The sequence below is a fragment of the Hippocampus comes genome, unplaced genomic scaffold (assembly GCF_001891065.2).
Source record: "Hippocampus comes isolate QL1 unplaced genomic scaffold, H_comes_QL1_v1.1 scaffold17, whole genome shotgun sequence".
NCBI lineage: Eukaryota > Metazoa > Chordata > Actinopteri > Syngnathiformes > Syngnathidae > Hippocampus > Hippocampus comes.
The window spans coordinates 3,164,501-3,179,806 of NW_017805002.1; positions in this window are offsets into that span (position 1 = coordinate 3,164,501).

A 15,306-nucleotide genomic window follows, 5' to 3' on the forward strand; every position below is an offset into this window, starting at 1 on the left:
GCTGATGGGGCTGATAAAGTGGCCAAACCAGCTTCACGACAACAGTCAGGCAAGAAGAATAAACGCCTGCCTAGTTGTGGTCCAAGTATGACCTTCTTCTTTCTGGGATGCATTTTAGGCAAGAGCACTGGTTATTCGTAGATTGACAAAATGTTGAAAAGCAGAACATGTTCCCACTTGACACAGGTGACAATTTGTAAGCCGTCATTAGACTTTCAGCTCTTTGTTACATCAGTGATTCTCAACCACTTATTATGACAAGAGAGACCCTCCAGCTGAATTTAATTGGTCTGTTATTGAGTAGAAATTGTTCCTGATAGCATAATTAGCTGATAGCATAAAAAAATCCTGATAGCATAATTGTCCAAGTCATTTTTAACTTACTGTCACATTATTAAAAAAAAAAAAAAAAAAAAAAAAAAGTAATGTGCTTGCGAAAAGTTGTCTTTATGACTGCATAGATTCTTAGTCATCCAGCTAATGATAATCCGCAAAGGTTTGTAGACTCTTGTTGAGCATTCCGGTTTCAGTTCAATAATATTCTTGGATCGTCTTGTCTAACTTGCTCTCTTGAGGTTATGCCACAGCATTTCAAATGGGTTGAGGTTAGGACTTGACTGGGCCACTCCAGAAGGAATTTTGTCTTCTGCTGAAGCCACTCTGTTGTTGAATTATTTCTGTACTTTGCGTTATTGTTTATGGCTCCATCCTGCAGTCTGGTTGTGTTCTGTTCATTTCTATCTGCCTGCTCTGTGCAACCACTCTTTGCAAGAATACAACTCAAATGTCAACTCTCTGTGTTTCCCAGTGCTGAGATTAAAAAGAAACAGTAATGAAGACAGGCGGTTGTTATTCCAAATGACATCAGATTGTTAAGAAAGCCAATGTCACCGACACTTGAGAATATCACAAAATGTAATAATGTAACTTTTTAAAGATAAAAAAAACAAAAAAAAAAAACAGGTTGAACCCAACCATTAAGACATCATCAGTGAACCTTGAAAGCCAACTAGAGCAGGTAGTACTGGAATAAAGGTGCATCCCCTGAGGGAGGACCTGCTCAGCTCCCTGTATGACAAACTGTCAGGGTAATACATTGGCAAGATGCCTCCCAAAGACTGGAATATCTGCTTTACGTCCACCCTGATTTGAGACAGCTCTAACAGAGGAGACGTGTGGACCTGAATGCTAATACTGATTGATTATGGACCCTTTACGGTCATTTATATGTTTTGGAGGAAGGGGGGAGAGTGAGAGATAATACAGGACCTCTGGGATTCACTTCCAATCATGGGCTGTGAGCTGCTATTAAATCTAAAAGTCAATCAAAATAAATACACTCTGGGAAATTGGGAGCAAGTTCAAGATTGGTCATGCTATCACCATGAAATTAGGAGCAGCAAAACTCCCCTCAAATAAATAAAGGGAGTTCTATTTTGGAGCCCCTGCTTTTTTTTTTCCACTGCATTTGCTGCTCCTAGGTTCCATTCTAAGAAAACATGGTATTTCCTTCAACTGATATGCGGATGACAATCAGATCCAGGCAGTCCTCCATCAAACATCTCCAGTTGGTCCAAAATGCTGTTGCTTGCCTCCTAACTGGAGCTTGTAAGAGGCAGCACATAAGCCCAATTCTGGCTTCCCTTCACTGACATTTAAAGTTAATTTTAAGATATTTCTATTCGTTTTTAAATCTTGCCCCAGCTTACCTCTGTGACCTTCTCCACCCGTATGCACCTGCTCAGTGCCTCAGGTCTGCGGACCAGACGCTACTAAAGGTACAGAGGAGTCAGCAGAAGGAAACTTTTTCTGTTGTCGGTTCTTCCCTCTGGAAGAATGATTTTTACATTAAATGTTAGTCAAGCGCCCTCCCTGTCTATTTTTAAAACTCATTTGTAGACGGATCTTTGTTCCATGGTTTTCAACCCAACATCAGACTGACACTGACATTTCTTTTTCGGTGAGGAATTGACTGAATATGATTTTTAAACATTGTTTTGAAATTAAAAGTATTTGGAAGTAAACAAATTTCAATCACCTTTGGAGGTCTCACTGTAATCACTCTTTTTGTGTGGATAAATTTAGTCAATTTGATTAAAAAAAGATAGATATTCATTCAAAACAACCCGTGGATTGTACAACTCACATAAAAGAAATCTTAAAGAAATATTTTGATCCTTGCTGCCTTATTTCATTTTCTGCAGCTAATTAATCCTGCTTGCGAGTGTGAGACACGACTTGGAAGCGTGAGAAGCACACACCTTTCAAAGGAGCAGATGGGCTGACGAAAGTAACCCCTGACGGGTGCCAAATCGCAGCGTGGCGAGGTGGCAGCAAACCGTCGTATGGAAATGTGGCCGACAAGGAGTCGTGGAAAGGGGCCTCAGTTATCATCGTAAACAGTCCACATATGCTCGGTTATGCTTGGTCTTTCTGCACCTTGAACACAATGAGTAGAAAATGTTGACAACGACTGGGACAGGTTAGAAGGCAAATTGCCATTTAGCGGGAAATTAGGTATGCGAGCTGAGCCGCAGGCAATACAACCTTGAATGGAAAATTCATGAGGGGAAATGCACAAGGGCGTCGTAATTTCTATACACTTGCTCAATCAAATGAGGTCTAATACAAGGGCTGTCTTAATGGGAGCATAATATGGAAAATTGACTTTTTACTTGCTTGTATACTAACCGTTGGTTCTCTGGCATGCCTGGGCACCCATCATGTGTGAAATTAAACATCCGTCTATGAAAATGCATCTGTGAGTGAGACATGCGGAAATATGATGTCACAATTTGGCTAATTCACTTTACATACATTGGCCGCTTCATATTAGTAACTGCGGGTCTCCACGTTATGACATGTAATACTTGCAAAGAAAGAGATGACATACGGTAGATGGGTTTTTAAAAACTTTTCACTGTCTTAAACATCAGTAGATGCTTTTTTTTTTCTACAAACAATGCCAAACACAGCTAGCTATAAAGTAGCATGCCAGAACCTCAATCTGTTGTTGTCACATAAGGCGACAAGCTTCACTAGGCGGCATTGAAGCTTTTAGAAACCAGTTTTTTTTAAGTGTTGTGGAGACACAGGGTACACACGGACTGAATATATATAAGTCCGTGAGGGTATGTCGCTCCATGGCCGGAATTGTTTTCCGGTCGTCCGTTGCCAGCGATGGTGGGAGTCAGTCGTCAAACAAACAACAGAGAGATGGTGCTCGTACCACAGAGATGGCTGTATTTATGTCATTGGCTCCCAATGCTCATAAAACTCGATTCAAGATTCTTGTTTTTGCTCCTAATTGCCCCTTAAACAGCCGCACAACTCTATGTACACAGACTTTCACATTTCTCTATTCAGGCAGCCCGTTCTGCCATCATGTGTGCCCGCTCCAACTACAAATGGCTGGTGAATATTCAGCATGAGGCGGCCTGGTGATCCAGTGGTTAGCGCGTCAACCTCACAGTACGGAGGTCGTGGGTTCGATCCCAGCTCCGGCCGTCCTGTGTGGAGTTTGCATGCTCTCCCCGTGCCTGCGTGGGTTTTCTCCGTGTTCTCCGGTTTCCTCCCACATTCCTAAAACATGCATGGCAGGCTGATTGAATGCTCTAAATTGTCCCTAGGTGTGAGTGTGAGCGCGGATGGTTGTTCGTCTCTGTGTGCCCTGCGGCTGGCTGTCAACCAATTCAGGGTGTCGCCCGTCTGCTGCCCGAAGACCGCTGGGAAAGGCTGCAGCACGCCCCGTGACCCTTGTGAGGATTAAGCGGTTCAAAAAATGGATGGATGGATTGATATTCAGCTTGAGTCCATTGTGACGTCTTCTTTAATTTCATTGCTCAGATGTGACGAGACTAAGGGTGAACCTGTGACGTCACATTTGCATGATGTGTGCAAAGGTTTCTATGTTTGAGGGCAGGCAGTCGAGTGACTTAGATAACAGAGGCATACCTGTCACTAAATCTGATTTGTGTTCACAACAATGGTGAACAACTGCGCTATTTACAGTTGCTCAAATTGCTCGACTAGAGATAAGAGCTCATGCTCTGTGCTACCTGCAGCGATTGTAAACCAGGGGGAAGAACACAAAGCATTTGTGTCAAAAAAGACGAGCATGATGTCTATCAAATCTTGAAAGGCTTCGACGAACAGCAAGACGACAACTTGAGCCGGACACAAACGATTCAATGAACTAAACTACACCATTAAAGTTGTGATCAATGTACTGTGTCAAACAAAAGCAACATAACCCTTTCTCATTGTGTTGAAATAGCAAATGTGGTTCACCCATTCAGACAGCATCAAAGTCGGATCAGAAAATGGATGGATGGATAATTGACATTAAAGTCACTCACTCAAATCTTTTGAGTTTACTATTCAAAAATTAATGGTTGTTTTTCTGTGATACTTTTCCCCAGCTTGTTGTCGAAAAGCGCAACATGTTTTTCTGCTCTTTCTGAAACACCCTAAGATGCAGCCAAAGGCCTTTCTGAATAAGAAAGTAGCACTGTAATTGGTGTTATGGAAGTATGTTGAAGCAATGCAATGTCAACCGTGGGACAAGCTGTATATATCAAGAAGGAACTACGTTTGATCAGGGTTACTGGATACTTTCTGTAGTATTTAAAATTTTCATCAATAGTCAATTGTAAACATTTTTGGAGGTTGTCAAATTAGTCAGCGTTTTTCTTTATTTCTGGCAGGGCTCGGTCACTATCCTTTGTGAATTGGTCAGACATTTTTTTTTTCTTTCTAACATGAATTTGGCAACAGTAACAAAAAAACAGCATCTCTCAGACAAGAAAGTCTGAGAGAAAGACAACTGTAAAGCAACTTGAAAGCTGTTCAAACAGTCTGCAAACAGATGGTGAAATCTCTTTTTGCAGCACGCTATCAGTAACCACGGTAACGGTGCTAATAACATGGGACGGCCGGACCTTGACTGATGCCATGTAAACCAACGTCCCGCATTTCCATGCAGGCTATGAAATTAACAGTTTAAGAACACATTTCACAGTCGGCTGAGCCCATCGTGTGCGGCAGCTGCACCCTCCTCTACAGAAACACGCGCACGTGTACAGCGGGACAGCATGTGCAACGTCGGATTATATCCTACTTTTTGGACTTTCATTTGGTGCCAAAGGAAAGGAAAATCCAGGCGGAGTGTTCACTCACTTGCTTTCATGGAGACACAAACACTTTCACACACACACACACACACACACACACCGCTGAGAATTGTGTGTGTGTGTGTGTGTGTGTGTGTGTGTGTGTGTGTGTGTGTGTGTGTGTGTGTGTGTGTGTGTGTGTGTGTGTGTGTGCGTGTATTTGGGTTTCTCAGTGGCCACACAGTGATTAAAATGTACACCTGCTACAACATATCCATGACTGTGTCCCACATTAGTCTGTATTGAAATATTTATCGACATGTAGGCGTGGGCCAGCGATCCAGGTCAGTGGAGATGATGACAGAGTGGGAAAAGACCCCAGTGACGCCAAACAGGCAGGCAAGAACGATGTGCTGCCGCCTGCAGTGTTGATGCAGCGATTTAATTGCCGTAATGAGGATTTCCGCTCCCAATGACGGCGATGCCAAAGAGGAAGCGTTTATCCGGATGTGGGATTTCCCTAAAGGCGCACGAAACCAGGACATGTTGTGTTTAGGAAGTCGGCGCGCTTTCGTCTTTTCGAGCTGCATGATGCAAACTCAAAACCGCTTCAGATTTTTGTAATCCAATTATTATTTAATCCAAAAAAACAGAAGGATTTAATGTCGTTTTAAATTTTTAAACCCATCAATGTTTTTTTAGAAATAGATTCTGTCAGCCATGCATTACCTGTTACTAAAATGGCCACAAGATGGCGCCAGCGATTGGTATCCGTGACTGGTATCTGTATCTGATTCCCTGAAATATGGCTGGTATCAGCTTGATACTGTTACCTGGTATCGGTACTAGTTCTTCCATAATATCTCTGCTTCTGCACTGTTATTTTATGTGGTTTCCTCCAGTGCAGTAAGAAATGCTTCTCCTTGTCATTTTTATTGTGGCGAATGACAAACATATACAAAGAAATCAGCACAACCAGTTGTGACCGACAGCAGTACGAGCTTGATGTCGCTTCCAGATTGGCTTTCGCCACAGTCACGTTTCGATGTTTTGACTACAAGAATGAGAACCAAAACCCACAATATCAGTGCTTACTCTGTCAGTAATGGACTGACCAACCTTGTTCATCAGTCAGACCACTTCTTTGAGTGGCTACCTTCTGGTCACATCACATTTCCATTTTTTTCCGATCCGCTTATACTCACATGGGTCGCGGGGGGTGCTGGAGCCTATCCCAGCCGCCTTCGGGCAGCAGGCAGGGGACAACCTGAACCAGTTGCCAGCCAACCGCAGGGAACACAGAAACGAACAACCATCCGCACTCACACTCACACGTCGGGACAATTTTGAGTGTTCAATCAGCCTGCCATGCATGTTTTTGGAATATGGGAGGAAACCGGAGTACCCGGAGAAAACCCACGCAGGCCCGGGGAGAACATGCAAACTCCACACAGGGAGACGGGAGCTGGAATTGAACCTGGTACCACTGCACTGTGAGGTCGACGCGCTAACAACTGGACCACCGGTCCGCCCACATCACATTTCATGGAGTCAAATGAATCGAGACGAGTCAGCTTTCCCCACACACGTCAAGATTTTTCGATTTGACGCTTCTACATGTCCCGTTTTGGACCCTATTATCGGGACAAATCCACTCTTAACACACTTTAGACGGAAGCATAATGTTATTTGTTAATCTTATAAAACCTAACATAGTCTGGCGTTTGACATTGTTGTTCGGGAAAAAGCAAAATCGGGACAAAAACAGCCCCATTGTCTTTAAGTGAACGTGGCATAAGGGAGCCTGAAGTTAAAAACCCACTCACAGACCATGCCCTTTGCGTTAAAAGCGATTCTCACACACATTTATGATCTCAGTGTGCCAAGCCGCATTGGCTGTGTAAAATGAGCAAATGGGAAAAACAAGTCAACAAACTGCTTTTGTGTTTGTCGGAGTTGTAAGAGACATTAATACATTACACTTGTACATCTGTGTGTGCCTCTAAATATAACAGCCATTACTATGCTGCGATGCCTTATGGATAAACGTGCTTAAAGCCTTCCCGCTGAAGTAACTATCTGCTGAACAATCGCTCACTGTGCACATCACGGCATCCCAATGCATCACGGACGAAACCTCTTTCCAGACTGACTCACAGAGATAAAGTCACTTTTTTGCCTGGAGGGCTGCGATGTTATCCAGCACGGCACACTTGATTTGATGCACCTCTTTGGCAAGCTACGATGTCTCGCAAAAAAAAAAAAAGCCTCACAAGGCGACAACTTGGAGCTTTCCGACAGGCCACATCTGCTGTTGTTGTTGTGGTTGGCCTGGCACGCCGACTCAGTCCCTGCGAGAATTCATTTGCCCCGTCGTCTAATGAGCGCTTCGACCCCCGTACTTGGCCTGTCACTTGTCCCTCTGGGACTCTCAAGGCATCAAAACAAGAAGTGTTGTGGTGAATCATTTGCAGGGATAACACCATCGCCGTCATATGCAGAAGGAAAGTCTTGAAAAAAAATCTCATGCAAACCTTCAAATATGACAAAGGCAATTATGCAATTAGGATCAAAATTCTGAACTTGAATCTCCACTTTTGGAACACTTGATGGTGCTTCATCAGATTTTTGTCATGTAAAATATGTGCCATAGCTCAATAAAAGTTGGAAAAAGGATATTTGCTTCTGAGTCTGGCTCACTCATTCATTAATTTTCCGTTTCGCTTTTCCTCACTAGGGTTGCGGGAGGTGCTGGAGCCTATCCCAGCTGTCTTCGGGCAGTAGGCTGGGGACACCCTCAACCGGTTGCCAGCCAATCGCAGGGCACACAGGGACGAACAACCATCCACGGTCACATTCACACCTAGAGACAATTTCGAGTGCTCAATCAGCCTGCCATGCATGTTTGTGAAATGTAGGAGGAAACCGGAATACCCGGAGAAAACCCACGCAGGCCCGGGGAGAACATGCAAACTCCACACAGGAGGGCCGGAGCTGGAATTGAACCCGGTACCGCTGCACTGTGAGGTCGACGCTCTAACCACTGACCCACCGGGCCGCCTTGAGTCTGTCTCGTTTGGAGAAGAAAAAGGACTTGAATTTGCCCAACATGGCGTCTTCAAACCAAAATGGCTGACTTTGTCATTTTTTTTTTTTTTTTGGGGGGGCATGGGTCCTTGAGACTTTTTTTATGGTGCCTTTTAAAATATACATATGTTCATTTCATTTCTTGTTGAATAGTGAAACAGGTGTTAAGGCCTCGAAAATACTTTTTACTTGTGTCCAAACAAAGGAAATATATGTCTCCTCAACATAAAACCTGCTGCAAGATTTATAGTTTGTACTGTTTTTCACACAGAAATCCTGCAAAGTTTCCTCAACAGAAGACCCAGTATTAATTCATTACATGGTGAAAGGGCAACCATTCAGATGATCACGTACCTCATATGTATGTAGCAGCACAGAGGGACTCTCCTCCGAGACAAGTTTCTCCTATGGGAGATCTAATAAAAAGTCAAATCAAATCAAAATCAAATATGACATATAGAATACTTCAACACATGTGAGCAGTGTCCAACTTCACATCCTTATAAGCAAGACTGAATATTATCAATCGACATTTCTTTTTCCCCGCCTACAGTATATATATGTGCCACTTTGAATAAAGCTATATCGATTTCAAGTTGCAATTTTTAAGATAAATTTGATTTCGGGCTTCTTCCTGTGTGGAGTTTGTGTGTTATCCCTGTGCCTGTGTAGGTTTTCTCTGGGTACTCCGGTTGTCAAAAAAAAATATATATGACATATTATATTAATTTAAAAAAACATATTTTTTTCTCCCAAGGTGTGTTTGAATGACTTTTTTGTCTATGTGTACCCTGCGATTTTCTGGCAACCAGTTGAGGGCGAATCCCGCCGACTGCCCGAAGACAGCTGGGATAGGCTCCAACATGCCCGTGACCCGTGAGGATAAGTGGATTAAAAAAATGGATGGATGGTTGGTTGGATGGATGATTTATTGCTCTTAAACTTCTCATTTTGAGTAACAAGGCAGAAAGTAAATGGGAGTGAGTTTCAACATAGACTTTAATATATTAAATATTGCCACATAGCATTGAAGCCAGTATGTTTACACTAAGCACATTACAGTGACCAGTAAAAAATATTGAAAACTATATAAATGTCTACTATTCAAGGACTGAATTTAGGGATATCTACACTTCAGAGCTAATTCCCTGTTGGCCCCCAGTACGCGAATGAGTGACCTCACACTCTGTTTGAGTTTTTCTCCGTGGATCCAATTTAGTATATAAAATTGTTTCAACCCTTCAAACATGAATTTTGCCAAATAAATTGCTGCTTGATGGCAGGCAATCAAAAATCTTCCAACACTAGAATCAAAATATCTTACAGAAATTATATTTGTTGAAATGCCAATCACCGCTTGCACATGAATTGCAGCGTATATCCACAGGGGGGCAGTAGATAGATTTAGTTGGCGTCACTTGAGCGTGGCTTTTTTTCTTTTCCTTTTTTTAACCATCTTGTTTCAATTGGAAGCACACGGAGGAGTGGCACTGTTGGAAACAAGCATGTATGCTTAATTGGAAATGACAGAAAACGTTCAGGGGATTTTTTTTTTCTTGAGCTTTTTTTTCAATGACAAATGTTTCAAGTGAGGCAATCACATGCTCACCAAAGCAGATCAAGTCTCAGCGGGGCAAGGGCACATGAAATAGTTGTGAATGAGGGTCAGACTCAATGCACAAGGGACCACTATAGTGCTTTGTTACGTGCTAACATATGGCCTGCAATAGGCTGTTAAAGTCCATGTTACCATACAAAGTTCATGAGAGTTTTCCATGCTTTTTAATTTACATTTAAATTCACTTGCACACTCCAATGAGGTCCAACACAAGAGATGTCGCCACAAACTACCTCCACAATAATGCGCTATTCGTTTTTGAGGTATTCGTCTGAAGCTTATTACTGTAGATTGTATTTTATTTTTATTGTGGAAATTTGTCATACTGAGAGCTGTGCTTAATATTCTGACCCTCTCCTTTGCCATATAATTAGCATATGAGAGCATTTCTTGGTCCTGAAAAATCCCAACATGACCTCGTTCCACCTAAAAAAAAAATTAATTAAAAAAAAAGTTTGTGTGTGTGTGTGTGTGTGTGTGTGTGTGTGTGTGTGTGTGTGTGTGTGTGTGTGTGTGTGTGTGTGTGTGTGTGTGTGTGTGTTTTTATACTTCTGGACTGTGTGGAGCAGGGTGCTTTGCTGTCAGAAAAAGACATTTTTTTGGCCCCCAAACTTGCGGCATTTCATAGTTTTTACTTCATCGCATCCAAGTATCTGCTACCGCAACACAACGTCAAAAAGTCTGTGTCATAAGAAATCGTGTGTGTGTCCGTTTGAGTCAACCATATGTGTTTCAAGTAAGCAGTATTTTCGTTTAAACGCTAAAATTGCTTATTTGATGTTTTCCAGAAAGGGTACACAGTCTGCTTTGCTGTGCTAGGACCTATGTCACCTTATTAGCATTTCTACAAAGGAGAAGCTGACGAAAAATGGAAAGAGTCATAAAAAGGCTCTTATGATCATGGGAAAAAGAAACAGTTATCACTGAAAGAAGGATGTGTCACTGCTTATTGACTGTGTAGTAAATGGGACATTATTGATCTATTAATGTCTACTGTGGAATTAAAGCACGGATGAAGTCGGGATTATCTCTCATTTTCTTCTCTTTTTTTTTTTTTAAAAAATGTTTAACTTCGTAAATCAAAATTGCCTCAAACATTTTATGGAGGATTGAGGCAAAAAGGACAGTACACGCCACCTTTTGAGTATCAAGCAGGACAACCAACCATACGTGCAGACAGACTCTCTCACAAACTCACTATAGAGGCCTTGAGGAGGTTCCAACATGAAATTTTGCCATTTTGGAGTCTTGTTACTCAAGTGGAAATTCGATCCAATGCAGAAATGATGTCCTACACAACACGGTCATTGTCCTGAAGCAATGAGGAGGCTTCCACCCAAAAAAGGCTATCTTGCCCGGGGGCCTAATCTGGCCGGGTAGTGGGGGGAGTAGTTCAAAGGTCACACGCTTTGGATGACGTCTGAGCAAAGGCGCATCAGATCACTCGATCTCAATTCTGAGAATGATGAAAGCGACATCCAATTCCCTGTTCTGTATCTCAGCCACTCTTGCTTCTCACTTTGGCCCCACCGATCAGTTCATCTATTTTGTAAACCGAGAGTCTGAAATGGTGGAAAAGGACAAAGTGGAAATCCACATCTGGCCCTGATCATCTCCATCTACAAGTTTCAACCACAAGCTAGTGGAGGAACTCGGCGGGATGCTCGCACTCTTCACAAAGACTCAGCAGAAGAACACTTAGGGATCACACATCAGGTTCTCAGTGAGGTCGCTTTGTGTACATTATTTATGAAGGTAAATCGTATTAGCACTGAGCACACGGAAGCAACAAACCCTTCCACGTCTCCATTAATATACTGTAAAAGGGGGTTATGCTGTTATAGTTTTCAATCTTGCGAAAATGTGACATCATGACCACTCGTAGCTGTCTTCATCAAGTGAAATGGTAGTGAAGGAAAATGAAAAGGAATGAATGGGAAGAAGTTCCAGAAGAAGGCAAGCGGCAGGAAGGAAAGAAGTGAAGCACAGAACGAAATAAAAGAGTGAAAAGGAAGAGGGGCAAGAAGTGGAGCTGGGAAAGAAACGAACTGAAGAAAGGAGGGTATCGGCGGAAGGGTGGAGAAAGTAGAATTCTGAGGATGAGATGAGTCAAGACAAGAGACGGAAAAATGAGGCAGACGTAAAACGAGGTCAAGGGAAAGGAGGAAATTGCTTAAAAAAGGAAAGCAAAAATAAAGAAAGAGAGGATATCAGTTAAAAAAGGTGGAAGGAAAGAATTAAGAGCTCAAGAAAAGTTACAGCAAGGAGGATATTTCAGGATGGGTACAACATTCGAAGCAATGAGATGAAGACATGATCATAGAAGAAAGAAAAGAAAAAGACGTGCAACAAAGAAAGAAAGGAGGGAAGCAATGAAGCGAGGAAGCTTAAATGTTGAAGGGAAAGAGGACAACCGAATGGTGAAACAAAAGAAGATGGAACTACCGTATTTTTCTGACTATTAGTGACACAGTATTTCAAAGTTTGGCTGGTCCTGCAACTTATGCTCAGGTGGGACTTCTATAACCTAAAAAGATTGCTCAAGAAGGTGGTGGTCGAAGAGGAAAGTAGAAGAACTAATGGAAGCAAAAGAACTAGAAAATAAAAAACTGTAGTCATGGCAACTAAGGTGTGATGTAACTCTTCTCCTCTACCGTGCGATGTCCACTACCATGCGGCGTCCGCCACAACAGGGATTTAGTATTTACAGCAGCAAAACTCTCAATAGCCAACCAGGATTCTCCCTTGGTTCGCAATCCAACGTGGCATTCTGCTTTGTAGTTAAGGTAAGCCATTTTAGACGACAAGAAAAACTTTTCCGTGGTTCGAATCAGAAGTTTCACCCAACTGGAATTTGATGGCTGCTGTCAACATGAGGTGCATTCGGAAACTCACTCTGATGCCCGAACACCAGTCTGAGAGTGCATGTGTCTATATTTGAGTTTGTGTGTACGTGTCCTGCACATCTGTTACGCTCCCTTCAGGTAGTTCAATCCCTTCAGTTGAGATCGTCTTCCCTTGCCGACTTATCATTCGCCCACACCCTTATCTAAACCGAATGACATTCTGATGTCATTTCTGTATATCCTTGTGAGGTGAAACAGGGAGTCTGCGTCATGCATACAGCTTGTCATCCATCATCCATGTAGAAGAGGTGGCTCTGCTTCTGAACCGGTACCCAAAGCCCCTCTTGGTTATGATGGGATTCAGGCCAATGGAGTATGCCACATTTACTATTCACCTGTTGGGTTCCAAAGTTGTAGTCCACAGCCTCATTGAGTTTTTGATGAAGGTTCTTAGAATCCTGTTGATGTTGTACAGATCCAAGCATTCTCGTATCCACGTTTGCGGCAGTGAGTCGGAGGCTTTCCTGTCGTCAATCCAGGCAGTTCACCGATCGGTGCTTCTGGTTTTACAATCTTGGGTGATTGTTATGTCAAGTTGTAGTCGACGTTCGGCACCCCTGGCGTTATTACCTCTGCCTTTCTGTCGTCTGCTCATGTATTGACCCATATGCCTACTCATTTTGGCTGCTCGGATGCCTGATAGAAGCTTTCGTGTGGTGTTAATGCAGGTTATAAATCTGTAGATTAATGGAGCCGCTCCCTTCCGTGGGTCCTTTATGATAAGGACTGTCCCACCTTGTGTTAACCATTGTGGGTGGATCCCTGATGTTACTGTAGCAGCTGGTTTATTTGTGCTGCCAGGCAAATGACATCAGTGTTTTTTCATTCATCACCTAAATCTTGACCCTAACCTCAGTGGTGGGCAGTGAGGAAGTACCAATTGAAAGGTCCATCAGTCCGTCAGTGATGGACTCTAATTTTGCTGAGGACTGACAGAAACTTGACAGCCGCATATCTGGCGTGTGTTGTTTCGTGGGGGTGACTACAGCTGGGTTGCTTTGGGCGGAGGGGAGGAGGTTCTCCTCATCCTCTGACAGAAAAAAAATATTTGAACATTGTTAGTTAATCTGGTGACCTGTGGTTGTGTTGGATACTAATTCCCCATTCTCCACGCCTGCTCCTCTTTTAGGTCGCCTGGGCCGGTAAAGAAAGCTGGCTGTGTTGTGTTAAAATGTTTAGACTAGTTTGGGCGCATAGAACATCCATCCATCCAATTTCCAATCCGCATTATCCTCACAAGGGGCATGCTGGAGCCTATCCCAGCTGTCTTTGGGCAGTAGTAGACACCCGAAACCGGTGGCCAGCCAATCGCAGGGCACACAGAGACGAAACAATCATCCGCGCTCACACTCACACCAAGTGTATTTCGAGTGTTCAATCAGCCTGCCACGCATGTTTTTGGAATGTGGGAGAAAACCGGAGTACCCGGAGAAAACCCACGCAGGCATGGGGAAAAAAAAATGCAAATTCCACACAGAAATAATAAGAAAACCTCTATTTGTTTTAGGATCGAACGCAGGACCTCTGCACTGTGAGGTTCACGTGCTAACCTCGCTTGCATAGAACATATTGCAGTAAATTTTTTTGTGTGTGTGTGTGTCCACTTCAAACAAAATTGTTGGAGATTGCACTATTCAGAATTTTGACACCATTATGTTCTGGTTTGTCCAGGTGAATATTAACTCCAAATTATGGTTATCAGCCTCCTTGACTGCTAATAATTTTTTTCAGCCCTGACAGTCTATCTCTGATTTAAAACCCTTCGACTACAGTAAATCGGAGAAGGTACTTAATAAAAACCAACAGTTTTATTTCGGGTGCTGTGCTGTGAGATTGACTCAACTTCTGGTGTAAACTCTGTGCCTTGGCTCGATAAAGATTGTAAAACAGTGGCCTAAAGCTGTTTTAATAACACCACGCCCCCTAGCGTTGCGAGCGCCTAATCCCCGTGCGTAACGCAGTAAGCAGATTTGGCGTCCATATGCTCCCATTTGGCTCCAGATGTGCGAGGCCGCTGACATCAGTGCGAACACAAGCAGCGCATTTAATTCTCCACTGCCGTCGTCTCACTTATGAGGAATAAATCACCGACTCCCCTGTGACCTTGGAGTAACCTTGGAGCAAGGCTCAGATGAGGAAAGGACACCCACTGTACACATGTAGTATCCAAAACAGTGTGAAACCGGATCCCATAAATGGTGCTGATAATGAAGGAAACTTTTGAAGAACAATTTTCAAATTTTTCCAAAGTTAAAGGGTAAATGTTTGGCACTCGAACAAGTTGAACTTGAAAGATGTGCTGCAAGTTCGCCAGTGCTGCCTCCAATTATAAATCCGATTTGTAAACTTGAAATGCAAAACTTACCCTGCAGGTTGAATGGCACACACGAGGTGAGCCAGTGTGAGACATCTGCTCGCGATCAGCTCTAAAGAGAAATACTCTTGGGAATTACTGTACTTATTCTCGCTTTACACGCAACTTCGTAAAAAGTGCACATGTTTGAGATCGGACGGTGGGAAAAAGGAAAAATAAGAATGAAGATCAGACTTTTGAAAACTGAAGCAGGATGCCAGGGATTTGTTT